Source organism: Lissotriton vulgaris, unplaced genomic scaffold, assembly GCF_964263255.1.
Source record: "Lissotriton vulgaris unplaced genomic scaffold, aLisVul1.2 SCAFFOLD_1362, whole genome shotgun sequence".
Classification (NCBI taxonomy): Eukaryota; Metazoa; Chordata; class Amphibia; order Caudata; family Salamandridae; genus Lissotriton; species Lissotriton vulgaris.
Window position 1 is genome coordinate 303917 of NW_028246166.1, and position 20112 is coordinate 324028.

The 20112-nt window shown below is 42.9% G+C and overlaps 1 protein-coding gene across 1 annotated transcript in view; it reads left to right on the forward strand.

Annotated features, from left to right (window-relative positions):
• The window catches only part of LOC147666124 (mucosa-associated lymphoid tissue lymphoma translocation protein 1-like), a 315600-nt gene that overhangs the window by 274184 nt on the left and 21304 nt on the right, over positions 1 to 20112 (forward strand). The window lies entirely within an intron of this gene.

Sequence of the window (20112 nt, forward strand, 5' to 3'; positions counted from 1 at the left end):
AATCTGAATTATATTACTCGTTTCCTGCTAATTCAAGTATGCATGAAGTCATACAATTCTAAATTACAATTTTAACGTTTAACAGGGTCACACACAAAAATGTGAAATATGTCTAACCCGGGAGGGAGAGGGGTTCAGATGAAGAAAAGGCCAAAATGGGTCAAAGAGAGAAAATTTGTTTTCCTAAGGGGCCACTTGAAAGGTGGGGTTCTCCACTTTGCCCATGCCTTAAAACCTCTGTGGTGTTTGGGAGATACCTGAATCTCCTCAAATTATAAGTAAGTACTGATCAATCTCGCCAATAGGTTTATGTTTTTTTCTATAATAGAACGTGTGACTTTATTGCGGAGTGAGAGAGTTAACGAAAATTGAGCGGGTGCCCGGATGATGGATGGGTGAGCGGCAGACGTGCAGGTGGGTGGGCATTTAGGAGTGGCTAAGTGTGTGAGAGATTGTGATGATGCATGATGGACGCCTAGATGAATGGAGCCGTAGGTCCCTCTTTCGTTGTCAGCTGGTTGTGTTACGGTTCTAGCGCCGGGACGCCCCGTTGCTGGGGCAGCTGTTTGCGCTTTACAAAACAGGTAACATAACATAACAATGAGTGCGTGAATGGATGAAAGACTGATGGATGAATGCATGGATGAGAGGGCAGATATCTGAAGGAGTAAGTTGCTGGATAGTGATCTCTAAGTACACAATGTGTCACTTGCACTTTACAAAGGCAGACCCTTCAGTCAGACCTCCTTTCACGCCGCTCCAGCCTGTTCAGGCCCATAGGGTCCTCTGTGTCATTACCCAGTCACTCTGTCAAGCGCATCTCCTTTTCCACAATTCTTATATTACATGTAATAGTTGCAAGTATGCAAAGGCAAAGTAATTAAATGCCGTAACATTCTATGACTTATTGGTTGTTCTCATAGTGTAAAAATCACTTGGGCGTCTCATATCATGAGAGTCCCTAAAAGCTGGAACGCTGGAAAAATCCCAGTGTTCTTCAGAATATAATGATGCAATGAACCATTATTTTATAAGTTTCATTTTCATGGACAAAGGGGAGGGGCTGCAAACAATGAAACATTGTTGTTTTTTATCTCGGACAAGAAATGCTGATACCTCCAGCACATTCATTGAATGTTCTTTTTTTAGCCCATGCTTTTAACAATCAGTAGCACTGTAGTGGGTCAACTGTGTGGCCCTCATCTTTTTGTGACACTCATTTTAGCAACCCTGCTAACATGAAAGACTGAGTTAGTAGCAGTCTTAGGTGTTAGAAATGGGGTTTCTGGTTGTCAGAACATGCACCCTGTACGAACAGGAACCACTACTCTAGTCGGGTTAAGCTAGAAATATACTAAAAGATAACCTGTGCTCACCCTCTGGTAGCTTGACACATAGCAGGTAGGCTTATCTAAAGAGCCAATGTGTAAAGTATTTGTGCAACACACACACAGAAACACAATGAAAACCCCACAAAAATACTCCAAACAGGGTTAGAAAAAAATAGATTACATTTTTATGAGTGAAATAAGACCAAAACAACAAAAATCCAATTAGTAGAACCGGAGTCATGAATTTTGAAGAATAAATCAAAAAGTAGAGCTTAGAAGTAAATATCCCTTTGGGGTTACTTGTGGTTGTGCTGAACCGGGCTAAATCCAAAGTTAACCCGTTTACCACGGCGAATATTTCGCCGCAGTGCGGGTGTTCCACGGAGTGGGTGGAGCGGGCTGCATCGGCCGTTCGCAGCACCAGGGAGGTAGTGCTCGCGATGGCCAATGGCCGACGGGAGCATGGAAGGGGTTAAAGCCGACTGCTACGGAGGGCAGGCCGGCTACAGGACTCATGCAGGTCCAGCTGAAAAAATAAGTTGGATGGAGCAAGTGTTGACGTCGAAGGCTCAATGCGTCTCTTTCAATCTGCGCAGGTGATGAAGGCTTTATTAACTTACCCTTTTACGATGCAGGCACTGTCATCATAGAGGCGATGTTGTCAATCCCCTCCTGTGTTAGCATTGAAGGGCAATGCTCGGGTTCCGAGAAGTGCAGTCGTCACTGCAGCGATTTTGTTGGTACCATACAGCAGAATTCACTGTTCAAGGGACCAGGACTAGATGAGCACCTCTTCGCAGGGCAGGATTCATGGATAGCAGAGGCCAGGTGCTGTTGCAGGGTTGAAGGGAGTCTTTGAGGGCTCCGAGACTTCAGGATGGGGGGCTAGCTAGCAAGCCCTTGGAATCACTCTGGGTGCAAGTGAGATGGGCCCATTCCTTGTCCTCAGCAGAGTAGAGATCAGCAGGCAGAAGGGCACCACAACGAAGCAGAAAAGTAATTCTTCCTGTGCAGCAGTTAAGCAGAGTGGCAATCCTTGTAGCACAGTAGTCTTTACTCCTGGCAGAGTTCTTCACAGCTCCAGTAGTATACTGTCTTGGTAGCATCAGAACCCCAGTACGTCTACCCAGTTGTGCCTTTGTAGTGGGGGTGACTTCAAAGAAGGTTGTCTGAAGTGCACAGGCACTTGCTTCCCAGCCTTGGCTCCAGACTATCAGTAGGGGGTAATCAGCCCTTCCTGTGGGAAACAGGACACTGCATATTCAGGTGAAAGTATCCTGCCCAGGAAGAGCTACCAGAATGCAGATAAATGCAGATGAGTTCTTGGTCACACCCACCCTTCCCTTGTTTGAGGCTGTCTAGAGGGAATGCACAAAGTGTAGCTGTCACCCATCCCAGATGTGTATTGTAGACAGGCTGAAAACCACACAGAGAAGGAAGTGCAGAGAAAATGTCCACTTTCTAAAAGTGCAAAAAGAACAATTGATTGTCAGAATGCAGAACCATATCAGAGATCTGGACCTAAATCCATAGTTTTTTTGCTTACCTGCCATTCCAGTTTGAACACAGCCATAAGCAAATCAGTCATGTTCCTGTGCCCAATAGGAACAGTCAAGCCCGAACTACCAGGCCAGGTCCTCCCTGGACTGGAAACAAGCCTCCTACGGTCACTTTCGGGTTTTCACCCCTCATCAGCCAGGATAGCTTGACTCCAGTGGTATGGAGAGCACTGGACCCACGTCTGGGCATACCCGTCCCACTCTGGGGTCACAAATGCAAAAAGAACAATTGATGGTCAGAATGCAGAAAAATATCATACATTCACCCCAGTACAGAGATCTGGGCCTAAATCCATTGCATTTTTGCTCACCATGCCATTCCAGTTTGAACCCAGCCATATGCAAATCAGTCTTGACCCTGCACCCAAAAGGAACAGTCTAGCCCGAAACTGCCAGGCCAGGTCCTCCTTGGACTGGAAACTAGCATCCTAGGACCGGTTCCGGGTTTTCACCACTCATCAACTAGGATAGCTTGACTCCAGAGGCATGAAGGTGATCAAAAGAATGATGGATTTAACCCAGATCTCTTGACTGGGGGTGAATGTTTTGATTTGTTCTGCATTCCGTCCATCAATTGTGTGTCTTTTGCTTTCCCACCCTAAGTGCGCCGGGTGTGTCCAAATGTGGGTCCTGGGCTCACTGTGCAACTGGATTCAAGCTATCCTGGCTGAAGGGGTGAAACCCCAAAACCGGTCTTAGAATGCTTGTTTCTGGTGCAGGGAGGACCTGGCTTGGCAGTTCCGGCTGGACTGGTGCCATGAAGCACAGGGTCAACACTGATTTGCATATTACCAGGTCTAAACTGGGGTGGCATGGTGAGCAAAAGAATGATGGATTTAACCCAGATCTTTTGACTGGGGGGAATGTTTTGATTTCTTCTGCATTCAGTTCATAAGTTGTGTGTCTTTCACTTTCTAAAAAAGGCATTTTTAAAACCGTAATATAAAATCCAACTTTACCATTACAAATGATTTATCATTACCATTACAGAGATATGAAACATGCTGCTCCTACTCCTTTATAACCATGAGTTACAGCGTTAAAGTTTTTGAAGGAATTCCCAATAACCTATGAGAGGAGTAGGCCTCACATTAGTGAAAAACGAATTTAGCTGTTTGTCACTACCAGGACATGTAAAACTTAACAGTGTATGTCCTACCTTTTACTTAGCACCCCGCCCTTAGGGCTACCTAGGGCCTACTTTAGGTGCGACTTATGTGTAATAACCGGTGCGGTTAAGGTTTGGAAAGGGGCTTTAAATGCCATGTTGAAGTGGCAGTAAACTACACACGGACCTTGCAATGGAAGACTTGAGCCAGATTTGAAAGCGTACTTGTGTGGGTGGCACAACCAGTGCTTCAGGCCCACTAGTAGCATTTAATTTAGAGGTCCTTGGCATATAGTATACCACTTTACAAAGGACTTATGAGTAAATGAAATATGCCAAACAGGTTTAAACCAATTATACCCCATTTAGAGGAGACATCACATGCATTTTAGCACTGGGCTATTAGTGATAAAGTACTTGAATGTCCTAAAGCCCACAAAATGAGGGTCAGGAAAAGAGGAGCTGGGTGCTAAAAAGTTTGGGGTGACCCTTTAGAGAGGGACATTTTCCAACACTGGGATGTAGAGAAATAATTTGAAAGTTGTGTATGGTGTGTTATGTTACACAGATATGTAGAGCTCACTGTCACCTGGAAGAGTATCCTGGCACTGGGCAGGTGTGAGCCTAGACAAACCGACAGCCTGGTAGGACTAGTCAAAATGCCAGATATTCAGCTTTATGCAGAATTCAAGCAAGGAGAAGGCTCATATGTAGTAGCAGTTTGTTCCACGCTTTGAGCGATTTAGAAAAGGTTTGACTGCCTGATCGGATTTTCCATATGCGTGGGATGTGTGCAAGTAGGAATAAGGATGAGCGGAGGAGTCTAGAAGGTTTGGGAGTGCTGATGTGAATGTTGAGATTTGCTGTGCCAGTGCTATCTAGTGCCTTGAAGTGTGGATGAGGAGTCTGAATTGTCCTAGTTTTTGAATGGCGAGCCAGTGGAGCTGCTTCAGGTGAAGTGTGATGTAATTGTGGTATGTGAGGTTAAGACTGATTCTGGCCAAAGAGTTCTGAATCTGTCTGCAGCCTTGGAGTGAATTTTGATCATGGCATAGAGGGTGTTCCAGTAGTCCAGCTTTCTTGTGACATTGGAACGCGTGATGGATTTCCGGGTGCTGAGTGAGAGCCATTTGGAAATCTTCCTCCGCATCTTCAGAGTATGGAAGCATGAAGCAGTGACAGCACTGACTTGTGTGGTAATGTTAAGCTTGGTCTGGTGGCAGCCGGGTCGAGTCCCACTGTGACGTTCTGTTCCCGAAGATCACAATTTCGCTCTTTTCGTTGTTCAGCTTCAAACAGTTGGTCCTCACCCAGTGGGCGATTTTAGTCATGCAGGCATTGAACTTGATCTGGGAATTGAATGTCTTGTCTATAAGGGAGAGAATGAGCTATGTGTCGTTGGTGAAGGAGAGGGCATTGATGTTGTGAGAGCAGGTGACTAGAGGGATCGTGTATGCGTTGAAGAGAGTCTGACTCAGGGAGGATCCTTCTAGAACTCTAAAAATGAGTTCGCGGGCATCCTAGGTGTATGGTGGCAGGCTGATTTGGGTCCTTTCAGTCAGAAACAGAAACGGATCCATCGGAATGTGTGTCCTTGGATTCCGATGTTGTGTAGGCATTGGATGATGATGGGGTGGGACACCAGGTCAAGCGCTGTGGCAATATCCAGGAAGATGAGTTCAGCCGTGTCTCCTGTGTCTAGGGACATGCAAATGTCATCTGTGGCGGTGGTGAGGACAATTTCTGTGCTGTGGTTGGGTCTGAAACCGAACTTAGTAGTGTCGAGCCATTGGTGGTCGCTGAAATATATCAGTGAGGCAACTGTTAATGATTTTGTCAAACACTTAACCCCGAATGGTAACAGGGAGATCGTTCTATGGTTGATGAGCATTGAAGGTGCTCTGGAGGGTTTCTTTAACAATGGGATAGCAGTTGCATGTTTCTAAGCATCTGGGAAGGTTACCAAAGACATGGAGGCATTCCGGGTTGGTGTGAGCAAGTATCTGGGAAGGTCACCTAAGACATGTTGTTGGTGTGAGCAAGCATCTGGGAAGGTCACCAAAGACATAGAGGCATTCAGAGTTGCATGGCGCTGATGTGTTGTAGTCCTCATGAGTAAACATGTTTGGGCTAGGAGTCCAATGGGGCAGCTGAGTGGATGGACTTCATTGGGCAACTTTTTCTCCTGGGATGATGGGCCATTGGTTCTATGGATAAGATCGGGAGGTGTTCAGTGAGGTCTCTCAGGTCCAGTTGAGGGTTAAAGTTGCTGTAAATGTCTGCATTTTGTTGCTCAAGAATTGAGAGAGATTGCTGCAGAGGTACTGCGAGGGGGTGATCGAGTTGGAGGCATCCAATGGTAAGGTGAAATCCTTCATGATGGGGAAAATGTATTTGCTTTTGTTGGGGCTGTCATCGATGCAGTTCTCCAGAGCAGCACATTTGATGGTTTGGCTCATATGGTCTTAGCGTCTCAGGGTGGATTTGAACATGCTCCTGTCTGCAGTGTCCTGGCTCATTATCTATTTACGCTCCAGTTGTTTGCAGTTGCATTTCATCACTCTGAATACCTCCATGTACCCAATGGCATGCGGTCTAGTTCTTTTTGTATTGCTGTTTGAGAGGGAGGAGGGGCAGGGACTTAGTGCAACAAGTAATAAAGTTGTTGAAAATCTTGATGGCTATGGGAGATTATCACTGTGTCAGTGGCTGTTGAGAGGTGTGTTCCAGTCTTTGTCAGTGACGATGCTCCAGTTTTGGTGGTCTGGTCTGGCGGTGCTGCGTGTGCATTGGACCAGGATAGGGATGCTGAACTTAATGAGGGTGTAGTCTATCCAGTCGACTGGTGTACGCTCTTCAACTCAGATGTTGTTGAAGGTGGTGAACATATGGTCCAGGAGATGTCCAGTGACATACTTAGTTCCCTTTACTCATTTGGTAAGGCCTAGGCTTCCAAGCTCTTTAACCCCTTCCATGCTGATGACGAACCCCAGCTGTCATGCACTACGGTGCTCGTGTGCTGATGATGGCTGGGGTTCGTCACGGCCCGCCCCTGTTTGTGCTGTTTACAGCACACCTGGGGAATCGAGGCCGCATGGAAAGGGTTAAGTGCTTTTGAGTTGGGGGTCGGCAGAGTCTTCAGGGTAGAAGTTCAGGTCACCAAATAGGATGTAATTGCTAGCGTCGAGGACAAGTGATGCGACAAAGTCCATGATGGTGTCGGTGAAGTGGATGCATGCCTGTGGTGTGGAGCTTAAATGACAGATGCTTAAAGTTGGAGGATTACGTGTCTTTGAAGGTGGAGCAGTTGGTAGCATTCTTGCAGATGATTATGATTTGGGCTTGTGAAGTCTGTCCAACATGGTGATCTTGTGGCCTGAGGGGATGGCTGTGGCAATGTCAGGTGCTGATGCAGGGTTTAAGCCAGGTTTTCATGAGGAAAAGTAGGGCAGGGATGTTGTTGTGCAGCAGGTCCCAGATCTCTGTGCCATGTTTGAGTGAGCGGGTGTCGAGGAGCATGCATGTGAGTACAGAGTGTTGTGGGGGTGGTTGCAGGCCTGTGAGAATGTGAGAAAGTGGGGTATTGGGGCCGTCTGTGAAGGTCGGGTGAGTATTGGGTTTGGGTAAGTGCATGAAAACTTGCAAGAAGCACAGGATCAAACTCCCTCGGTTTTGTGTGGTGCTGCAATGCAGCAGCATAGGGAGTGGAAACAGGTGTGAAGGGTTGCTGTGAGGGGGGAGACGACTAGGGTTCCCCGAGCTGGACATGGTTCAGCTGTGAACAGTGCAGATGATGCGCACTAGGCGTGCAATTGCTGTGGGTCTGCACTGCAGCTGTGATTAAGTAGGCTCTCAGAAGTTGAAGGAGTGATATCACTTCCTGTGCAGATGGATGATGGAATGTGGCAGCCATATTGATAGTATAGAAAATGAAATTTCCTGTACTTTAAAGATTGGCACCACGTTACACCTGCATGCAAGTAAAAGGCATGGAACAGGAGAGAAAGGCTAGGCAGAGAAAAAGATGAGGGGATTGAGAGACCTACAATAACCATAGCAGGGATCCGAGTCAGTGGGATGTCCCACCAAAACATGAATAGTAGGTGGTAACACACAGAGAAGTGAGGGAGTCGGGGGGCAAAAAAGAGCAAGTGCTATGAAAAAGAAAGAGGGACAAATCTCTGGAGGGTGGAGAGTAAGAACATAACTTCGTAAAAATTAGAAAGGAGTCAGTACATGCTCTCCAATGGTGTACTAGATTTATGAAGGAGAAAAAATAATTCCCTGACCTCATCAGGAGGATACAACTTAGCCAGTCAAAACCATGGTAAATCAGAATCCTCCAGGGATGGGACAAGTTCAGGAATAGGAAGGAAAGCCATTGAATGACAGACAAACCACCTAATCAACAGCAAAGGGAATTGATCTTAGGCCCACTGCATGTAATATTGTATATAGCGTTGTCTGCAACAGTCAGCTACAAAGAGACATTTATAGGAGACTGTGCAAGGGAAAAACCTGGTTGCAAAAAACAAGAGTAGAGAACAGTTTCCAGAAAGGTAATGATTCAGTGACAAAACAAGCACGTTTTGAGGAGCAAACCGGGACTTTCCAGTACAGAATGCAGTGAACAATAAATATCTGAAGAATGCGATCAAATGGAAATACAGTAAAGGCGTGTAGATTGAGAACCATTTCTTTTGTATTTGTATGGTAAACTGCATTAGTGTCTGAGTGAAAGGAAGGAGTGGCATGTACTGATCAGGTCAGCCAATGTTCACTCCAGCTGCATTTGTGAATGGAGATGAATATAAGACCCATAAGTGTGAAGAGCCCTCAGATAGAAAGACCTGTCAAAAACACCGAACGGCAGGAAGTTAGGACAAGATGAATCATGAAGCTGATGGAACAGAGAGTTCAAATGACTTGTGTGGAGAGAAAAGTAAAGGCCAATCTGATGCAGCACAGTAAAGGCTCCAGGCTGCTCATTTAGTTTTCAAAAGTCAGGAAACCCCCAAGCCAAAGGGGTGTTAATCAAATTTTCAGAGCTACTAGTCTACTCATTGCACATTCAAAACATTGGCTGTCCCCAAACCACAGATTCTGGGCTACTCTGTATTATTACTCTAAGGCTATCGGGCTACAGCACCGGACAGACTCAACACCAGTGCTGCTGGAGTTGCTCCTTTCATTTTCGAGGTGCTTTGTAGCTGAGGGCTCATTTCATCCTCAGAGCATCCAGCATCCCCAGAGCAGGCCTCACTGAAGTTCCCAGGCCACACGAAAGCTATCAAGAGTGTATTTCTGAGCACTGGCAACAAAACCTGAGCAGAAAATGTGGAGTACCAAATAATAAAACAAAGGATTGTGTCTAGATTTAATCTGCTTTTCACAGTTTAGAGGAACATGTGCTGCAAAATGGTCAATTACAGTGAAAACTAATTATTTTTATTAAATCCCACTACTTATTTTGCTTCATACAGACCTACTAAACTACATGTGGACATTTGAGGTTTGCTGTTTTGCTTAAAAGTTAAAGGCGAGTGCCTATTCCTTTAACAGAGGACCACAAACACATTGGTTGAGACCACTGTATTCCCAAAATGACAAGAATACTGCCCCCTGAACAGAAGCCTTTTATTCTGTAACAGTGTACGTTTACTGTAGGGTGACCAGATGTCCCGGATTTCCCATGAAAGTCCCAGTTTTCAGAGGACTGTTCCAGCGTGCTATCACTTTTCTTAATTTTGAATACGTGTGTGTACCAGTTTTTGGGACAAATGCCAAATCCTCCTGGAAAGGAGAAGTGAAAGGAATGCTCGGCGTCTCTAAAGACTGAAATTGCTTATGTAATTTATCTTTTTGTTTCAGTCAGAGCAGTATGTGGTCAACTGCTTGCACTCAGCAGAGGGGAGAAAGTGGGAGGAGGGAAGGTGTGTTCATGTTAGAGGTCCTGGAAATACATACATGCAAATGTGTGTGTATATATATATCTAATAATGAACCCTAATCAATAATTCTGCCCATGTGATTTAACATGTAGCAAAATGTACCAATGACAGCACAAATGTTGACTCACACCAGTCTTTCTTTTAGTGTTTGAAATTTTTATATAATTTTGTTCCAAACTACATATCCCATAATGCCACCTAAGGCTAATATGGGCTAGTATTTAATGGGAAATGGTAGAAGGACTAACTGACCGTGACCAAAGCCTTGTGTGGCTGAAACGCGTTGGTGGGGTGAAGCGCTGATTAAAAGGCTTCAATAAGGAATCCGGTTGTGCCGCCTCTTTTGTGACAGAAAAGTAATTTTTGGGTCAGGATCCGACCCCTGGGCTGAGCACACACTGTGGAGCGCACTCGATATCTGCTGGATCACATTGTGGCAAACAGTTATGCAGAGAGAAGCGCCCGATTTTCCGCGAGAAAAGGAGACTACTTCCTGAATCACACACCATCGCCCCGACGAGCAGGAGAGCCGTGCGGATGTGCGGAACTGCTGCAGATACACCCGTGACGAGGTTAGTGAACTGAACGAACTGTGTCTTACAATAGCGGGAATCGAAGTGGCCGTGTTTGTACCTGTTTAGAAACGCCGCGTATGTTTATTAAACAAACGGCTGACACTTGCAAACCGAACCGGACCTCAAAGTCTTAAAGGAATAGCGCTCACATATTCACCCTTTAAGTATATGGTGTGAAGGACTCACGAAAGAAATGGAAGCGCAAGTGGCAAAACGCGCCTCCAAAGTGTCTACAATGTTTAAAGCTGGGGCAGCAACGGCTAATATAAACCAGGACACTACAATACCAGATAGAAATAACATAACGCTCAAACAACAAATCAATCTGCTTGAGCGACTCTACAAAAAGGAAATAAACAAAAGCTGGGAAGTGATAGCACTCAAAAATTATGTGGAAGTGAAACGTATCCCACGAGGTCTTCGGATTTTCATTATGCCCACACATCCGGACACAAAAGAGGAACTATTAAATGAATGGATGGAAAATAATACTATATGTTCATTGAATATGATGTGTATATTGATCAAACATGCTAAAATTGACATGGATGAACTGACTAAGAAAATCAAGGAAACAGAAGAAATATTACAAAATGAATCTAACCAAGATGAACTCACCAAACTCGGACCAGAAATGGAAGCCAGATTGGACCATTACGAGAAGGAATTGAGGAAAGAAAAGAACGAAAATTTAAACGTGACGAACAAGACTATTTGTGTGGTAGAATCTTGACATTTGCTAAACGTTATGATAACCTGAAAAAGAATTACCCATTGCACAAACCAGCATCCAGTGCAAGCGAATGAGACATAAGTGAAAACGGAGCAATACGCGAGGTACCCCAGACAAAAAACTTGTCTGTTTTAGACGAAGTAACATTGATGAATCTGGAAAAGAGCATCACCTGAGGCGGAGGAAGGGGAAGAAGACCACACCAAAGAGGCGGACGGGGAAAGACAACACAAGTACAACAAACTCCCTCGCCAGCACCCGAAAAACCCGCAGATCAAAGCAACGCAAGAAGACAATACCCCCTCCGCAACAGGAAATAATCAACCTGATCGTGAATCTCTCCAACTACCAGTTAACTGAAAAAGAAAAAATTGTACTAAATAAAGGATTATCGTTTTGCCCTGAGTCTCACTTTGATTACACGCAAACAAAAATAGATCTATACAAGTTCGTCAGGAAACTTAAATTGGCAAAAATACACGCCAATAAACCTTCAACTCAAAATGGTCAGACAGTCAATGACAACAGTGAAGAAGGTGGGATAATCACTACTATTGAACAGCTACCTGATCTAAGAAGAACCTTTGAAGTGCTATTTGATCAAGAAAGTACAACACTTTCCGATACTCAAATGTTGGAACAAATGGACATTAGAACCAATGAGAAACCAAACACAGGATTAAAAAGAAAGTCCCAGTACTATCTCCTCCTGTCACCTGGAAATAAAATTGATCTCTTCTCAGATGCAATAAATGGACAGCTTGACAAACTAACAAAAATAAGAAACAACAGCAGGAAAAATCTAACATCAAATGAACAAAAAGCAATCAAATCTCTCATGGACAATGAAAAAATTACAATTAAACCCGCCGATAAGGGGGGAAATATTGTGATAATGGAGACATCTGACTATGTTAATGAAGCCATGAGACAGTTAAATGTACAACAAAATTATTCTAAACTCATGAATAATCAGAGTGCTAGAATGTTAAAAGAGATCAAAGAACATCTAAATGAGTGGCACATGAAAAGATTGCTTAATGAGGAAGAAAATACATTTCTGGACACTGACTTTCCAACGACGCCCTGCATATATTTCTTACCTAAGATACACAAAACTCTCATAAATCCTCCAGGCAGACCAATTGTCTCCTCATGCAGCTCCCTATATGAGAATGTCTCAAAATATGTAGATACTTTTCTTGCTCCTATTGCTCAAAGCGTGCCTTCCTACATCAAGGATACAGGAGAATTTTTGAGAACCCGTCTTGGTATAACATGGATTGAAGATTATCTTTTAGTCACAATAGATGTGGTATCGCTATACATATCGATAAGGCATGATGTGGAAATAGAAGCCTGCCAGTACTTCTTGAAACAACGTAGCATCACAACATTGGAACATACGAACATGCTCTTGAAAATGATCCATATGTGTTTAACAAACAATGTTTTCCTGTTTAACAAAGAACTATATAAGCAGGAATGTGGAACTGCCATGGGGATAACTTTTTCACCAAACTATGCAAATGCCACCATGGGCTGGTGGGAAAAGACAATTGCATGGAACACCAATAACCAGCAAGATCTGGATCGCATAATTCTATGGGTACGCTACATAGACGATTTGTTTATAATATGGCCTGGATCAGACACCCAATTTCAAAAATACTTCACCGTACTTAACAACAATAATGTCGGTCTACAATTTACATGCTCCGCAAGTAAAAAACAAATTGACTTTTTGGACACCAAGATTTACATCTCGGAAGGGAAAATAGAAAAATAGAATCCACCTTGTTCCGCAAAAAAACAGCTACTAATAGCGTGTTACATGGGACTAGTTTCCACCTGAAAGCGCTTCTCAACAGTATACCATATGGAGAATACATAAGACTCAAAAGAAATTGTTCTAAAGCTGAAGATGCAGAAATCAAAATGGAAGAAAGTAAGATAAGATTCGCTTCAAGAGGATACGAAGATCGTGTCCTAAAGAAATGCAAAAAGAAGGCAGACAAAAAGACAAGAGCTGAGATTTTGGTAGAAAAACCAAAAACAAACACGGAAAATGATCCACCAAGATTTGTAACTACATATAATAAAGAAAGTGGAATCATCGCCAACAAGATGAAAAAATATTGGCATCTCATATCTAGAGACCAGGATATAGGAGAACTGGTAGGCAAACAACTATCAATAACATATAAGAAGAACATCTCTCTCCAAGATCTCCTAGTGAAAAGCCATTTTCAAATGAAAACACAAACAAATTGGCTAATGGATCAACGCAAAGGATTCCTACAGTGCTCCACCTGTAAAGCATGTAAAATTGGAACTAGTAAGAAAAGCATTGAAGAACCGAATGGCAAAATAATGTACATTGACCAACAAATCACCTGCACATCTAAAAATGTGGTATATGCAATTGAATGCAGATGCGGGATCAAGTACATAGGCAGTACAACATGCATGTTAAAGAGAATCCTGGAACATATCAGGGCAGTGAAGAACAAAAACATGCTGTACGCCACGGCGAAACACATAAATGCTTGCCAAGAAGGAGACTGGAGAACAATGAGATTTTATGGTTTGAAGATGCTAACAAAAATGGAGAGAGGAGGTGACACTGTTCGAAAATTAAGACAAATTGAGTCCCGCCTCATTATCCGACTACGAAAAAAAATCCCAAGAGGTATGAACTTTGAGGAGGACCTCCACATACATCTAGAGTGACTCTGATAGTACCAGCTGAAATGTTCAAATTGCTTAGGGTACTATACCCAAAACTCGAACTAACAGTAACCAGGAACTAATCTAATAATGAACCCTAATGAATAATTCTGCCCATGTGATTTAACATGTAGCAAAATGTACTAATGACAGCACAAATGTTGACTCACACCAGTCTTTTTTATTGTTTGAATTTTTAATATAATTTTGTTCCAAACTACATATCCCATAATGCCACCTAAGGCTAATATGGGCTAGTATTTAATGGGAAATGATAGGACTACCTGACCGTGACCAAAGCCTTGTGTGGCTGAAACGCGTTGGTGGGGTGAAGCGCTGATTAAAAGGCTTCAGTAAGGAATCCGGATGTGCCGCCTCTTTTGTGACAGAAATATATATATATATATATATATATATATATATATATATATATATATATATATATATATATATATATATATATATATATATATACATATATATATACATATATATCCACGCTCCCTGTCCCACTGGAAAATCAGGGCGCGGGCGGGTGCGGTATGCGGTAATGGGTGCCCGCAATAACACTATGCTCAGCTTCAGAACTCGTTTTTCTAAAGAACCGCACTCGTGTAACCAAAGTTTTTGCAGTGCTCACACCATCAAGATTTATTCACAAAGTTTAACAGACGTGTTTCAGCATTACGCCTTCATCAGTGTCAGTTACATTGTGCGAGTTAGCTTGGGATATAGCTACAGACAATCATAGACATGGTTGACGGACTACAGTATTCTCTAGGTCGCGCCATCTTGGAACATGTAAATACATAGTAACATCCTGATGCGTTATAGTAGACACATTGGAAAACTAGATAAATATTGCCGTGTATCGGCATAGCTCCCCGTGTTTGCACATCCGGGGAGATTTTGGGGGCGTAAAACCATACAGCCCCCTCATTTCGAGGTTTCCAACCGTCCATCAAGCCATGTATTGGCGAGTCTTATATTCCAACTTACCCTAGTGCAATTTATTTACAGTGCCACAGCCGAAATGATTCCTTCAATATGTTTACCTTTTTCCCCTGTCTTTGTACAGAGTCTATAGATTATAGAGGGAAACATATAGTAATATAACAAACTTAACTAATATTTACAAATCCATATTGTTTTAGAGTCTCTCACCGGACCACAGTTAATCAGAATAAGATAGGAGTGGTTGATCTCTGTGTACTGGGAGTAGATGTCTCACTTAACTATTTCCCCAGATGTACAGCCAATTCCTCTCCGCTGTTCAATCCCAGTGGTACTTTGGTCATAAGGTCTATAATGTACCTTGATTCCAGGCGCCTCAGTGTCTTTAACCTGTCCCCACCTCTCGAGCTTTCGGGCACAAAGTCTAAGCCAAAGTACTGCAGTTTACTCCTGTCCCTTTGATGTACTTGATCAAAATGTCTTGCGACAGGGTATGCTGGGTCTGCTTTGTCTATTGCCCTTAGATGTTCGAGTACCCTGATTTTTAGTTGGTGAATCGTGCTTCCGATATATTTTAGGCCGCACGGGCAGACCAGGCAGTAGACTGCATAGCTTGTGCTGCATGTCAAAAACTTGTTGATAGATTTAGAAATGCATGCGCCAGGAATATCATATTTCCGCACCCTCTTACTACCTATACAGGCCTTTCATTTTCCGCAGGGGTAAAAACCCCCCAACTCTGCGATTTTGCCTGTCTTTGGCGTGATTTTTTCAAAGTGGCTTTTCACTAGAGAGTCTTTCAGTGACCTTGCTTTCCGATAGGTGATTAAGGGTTTGGCTGGGATATCGTCTTTGAGTATGGGATCAGTTCTCAGAATATGCCAGTTTTTTTGCAATATTGTTCTCAATCCCATAGATTTGCTTGTATACGGTGTTATTAAGCGAAATTTCCCTTCGTTGTTGGATTGTTCATTTGGTGGTTTCGGTTTTAAGAGATCCTCTCTTTTGATTTTTCTTACTCTCTTTAAGGTTTTGGTTAGAGACACAGGATCATATCCTCTTCTGCAGAATCTTTCTATGCAACCCTCCGCTGCCTTCTCAAAGTCCTGCTCTTTACTGCTATTTCTTTTCACTCTGAGCAGTTCGCCGTACGGGATACTTTGTATCAGTCTTTTTGGATGGTTACTGTCGGCTCTCAGAATGGAATTACCCGCTGTCGGTTTGCGGTACAGCGATGTATGTAACCCATCTTGATCTACATTCGCTCTCAGGTCTAGGTAGTCAGCTGTGGTTGAACTTACCGTTCCCGAAAAGTGTAGGTTACAGTTTTCCAATGTGTCTACTATAACGCATCAGGATGTTACTATGTATTTACATGTTCCAAGATGGCGCGACCTAGAGAATACTGTAGTCCGTCAACCATGTCTATGATTGTCTGTAGCTATATCCCAAGCTAACTCGCACAATGTAACTGACACTGATGAAGGCGTAATGCTGAAACGCGTCTGTTAAACTTTGTGAATAAATCTTGATGGTGTGAGCACTGCAAAAACTTTGGTTCCACGAGTGCGGTTCTTTAGAAAAACGAGTTCTGAAGCTGAGCATAATATATATATATCATTTTTTTTTTACATCTGGCCTCCTCCTCCTCTGCTGCCTGAAAGAATGGAAAAATACATTACGTAACTTAATTGCGACTTTAGAGGGGGAAAGCGCACTTTTCAATTTTTCTTTGCAGGATGAGTTTATATAGATATATATTCACTAAAAAAACAAATGTTAAAGTGACGTTTTAGCTAGGCTCAGAATTCACACACACAAAACAAAAGAAATTCAGCAGTTATAGTTACCTGAGATAACTATAACTTACTCCCCCACAATTCACTGCTTATGACCTCACATATTACACCCCTCATGACATGGTCTATTTCTATGGTTTTGTGCATGTGAAATCTGAGCCTAACTATAACTTCCCTGTACCCTTTGGTTTTTGTCATCTTTGGGTGCATTTTCCCTTTTTTACTGTTCTCAGTTTCTATACTCAGACACCAAAAGTGATGCACTGTTGAAAGAATAATCAATGAACAGTGGGGATAAACGATCATAAATATTGCACCAACAAAACCCAGCACTTGGTTTCTAACTCTGAGCTGTGCATAATATATATATGGGACAACTTACATAATGTTTTCACACAAACAAACTGTAGTATTAAAGACATCAAATTCAAGACACTGGGAAAACCTTGGAGCAGAGTTTTGAAAGTATGCGGTCTTTAAATCTGAAACAAAAAAATCCACTTCTTAGAGAAATTACTGATTAGTTTACGCATAAAGAATACCAAGCAAGGGCCGCTCCTCATATTGTTATGCTGTTTTGGGTAAAAGATGCGCCTACATTTGAAACAGACACAGATAACTCTGAACTTTCTTTTATAGAACAGTATCTTACATGTACCATTCCAAAAGACACTCGGGATAAAAGCATAAAGCAGGAGGTACTGCATTTCTATTCACATTCATGTCCAAAATACTGTCAGCCCAAATATTTAATTGTTTTCTTAGCTCCCCATTGAACCTTCATGTTTTTCACAGTCCGATGCCAGTTGTTTCTTCCCAGTTCTCTTTGAAAAAAAAGAAAATTAAAATTACAAAATGGTTGAAAAAATATTCTTAAAAACAAGACTACTTTTTACAAACATTTCAATTGTACCCCTCAAAATTCTCCTAGGACTGCCCTTGTATTTCAACCTGCACTCCTCCTATGTGGTGAATTCATACTGACAAGGGCCTCTTTCATAATGGGATCCCTTAACCTCTTCACCCTTCTCTAGGCCCAGTAGGGCGTTCCTTCCATCACAAGGAATATGACTCTAAAGGCCAGCTCCCCAATCCTTCTCCGAGATCTTCTGTACCTCTAGAGCTACTTCATATCCCTGAAACAATATGTCTATATCAAGCCCCTCCTTACAGTTAGGCACCAGGTCTCTGGGTATATGGACTCTTTGTTCTGCACCGGACACAGTATTCTGCTCCCACAATTGTTGCTAGACTCTAATAGCTATTTGGCCTTCAAGTCCACCTCCTAGACAGTCACATCATGAGCAAACAAGACCCTTTTCTCCTTCAGGGCACTCTCAGCCTCAGCCGTTCTCTCCTGGGTACCCACACGGGCCAGCTCCAGCCTCAGGTCCCTCTCAGCCTGCCTGTCCTTGATCTCCTCCAGGGACTGGGTTTGGAATGAGACACTACTTTCAGCATTGAATCCAGTAGGGAATTATGGCTCTTTGGGAATCTCCTCTCTCCCCTGGAACCTTTGCCCAGTCATTTCTCCACTCATTTCACTCCTTCTCAGAGCCAGTAGACTTAGGGACCATGATTCTAAGGTCAACTACAATCTGGTTTCTTCCTTATGAAGACTGCTGAAGTAGTCCTTTTAAAACTCTTCCTGTGGGGCAGATTGCATTCTGCGGATGGCCTCCTGGACTGTAAGGGCAAACTAGTACTGAAACTTGGGCGTACAGATGAGTAAATGGGTGTATGAATGGTCTTATGGGTGTGTGAGTGAGTGTGGCTGTCACGGGCTATATGAGGGATGAGTGTAACTGGGTCTGTAAGGGCCTTCCGGACTCTGTGAGCATGTGCAAATCACATACTATTACATGTCATACTATAAGCAAACACCCACCTCTAATTTCAAACACATTCATTCATACTAGCGTAATAAAACTAATATACATTTGGTATAGCAATTCTTCTTTCTCCTTTGCTGCTCAATTTATTTTTATTTAAGATTCTCATCTAAGCACTCTTTTATTTTCCCTTCTAGTAGACTGTCTAGAAGCTACACATTTCTTTCACCTTACATACACTCACTATTCATTTTCTAAATATACTTTTATGTATTACAACCTAATTAACATACCTGTAAAAGCTCTCTGCAGTTCTGAGTTTTATTTCTGTGTCTGGTAACATATGTGTTCATTCAAAATCTCGAGTAGGAACTCCTGCAAACCACCTCTCCTCTCAGTAGAAAATCAGATACAATTGCTACCCCTCACCATGTGTTCTTACTTATGCTGCTCTACTTAACAAATTTCAGGCTTCCTTTCATCTTTCTTTTTTGTTATGCCACTTCTAAATGGTCCGTATTGGTTTAACCCTTTCCATATTTCCTGAGAAAAACCCCAATTTGGTTGGGTTTTTTCAGGAATCCGCAGATCCACTGTGATGCTCAATGTGCCCCCCATGTAACTTTGTGGTGAGGTTCACAGATTTACACAGTTGCCATGCTGACCCCTGCTACGGCTCCACAGATCTCACGAGTGACCCACCTCATTTATACCATACACATGAGGTCAGAAAAGCCCTCCCCTGACCCCTTTAGTTAGTAAGCAAGCAGCTTTTCAGCCCTGTGGACTGTTCCCTGAGATATAGAATGGCGGACGCAGCTTTTTTGTCAAGTTGCGGCCAGCCAATCAGGACCTTGCTGTGGTGCGTGAAGCCGCAGATTTACTGTGGGTGGATCCACGGAGGGTCCACATCCCTAGATATAAAAATCTGGTTTTAAGATAATATCTCTACAACGACTTAGCAGATTTTAAACAAATCACAAAAGGGCTCTTTCTATACTAAGAGTTAGCTTTCTGCCAAATTTTATGAAATTACATTTAGCGGTTCAGGCTCTAGTTGCGTTCAAAATTCATATGGGAGTTAACATGGGAAACGCACTCGACCCCGCTGGACAGATCACCCTGAAACGGTCTATGCACAACTTAAATCAGCAGGAAAATACAACAGGAGAAATCCTGTAAACTCAGTTGAGACCTGAGTAATGTAGTAACAAATAATGTCTCAACAGGTAATATTTGAAGGAAAATTAAACAAATGCACAAAGGAGACAAAAAATGAAGATACCCTGAGATTGAATATCACGATCTTTATTAGATGTTGTAGCGGACAGGCATTAACTTCAGACAGCAATACTCTTTTTTTCGATATAGGTGTAATCACAAAAGTGCACAGATAGTGCTGGCTCGTAAAAGGGTGAAGCTGCACAAGTGAGGCAGGTGATATGGTGACAGTTTAGGACATACTGCAACTCATTCAAATCTTGGGGGCAGGATACTAACGTCTCCGCCCAACCGCTGGCTTTTATCAATTGCCAGTCGT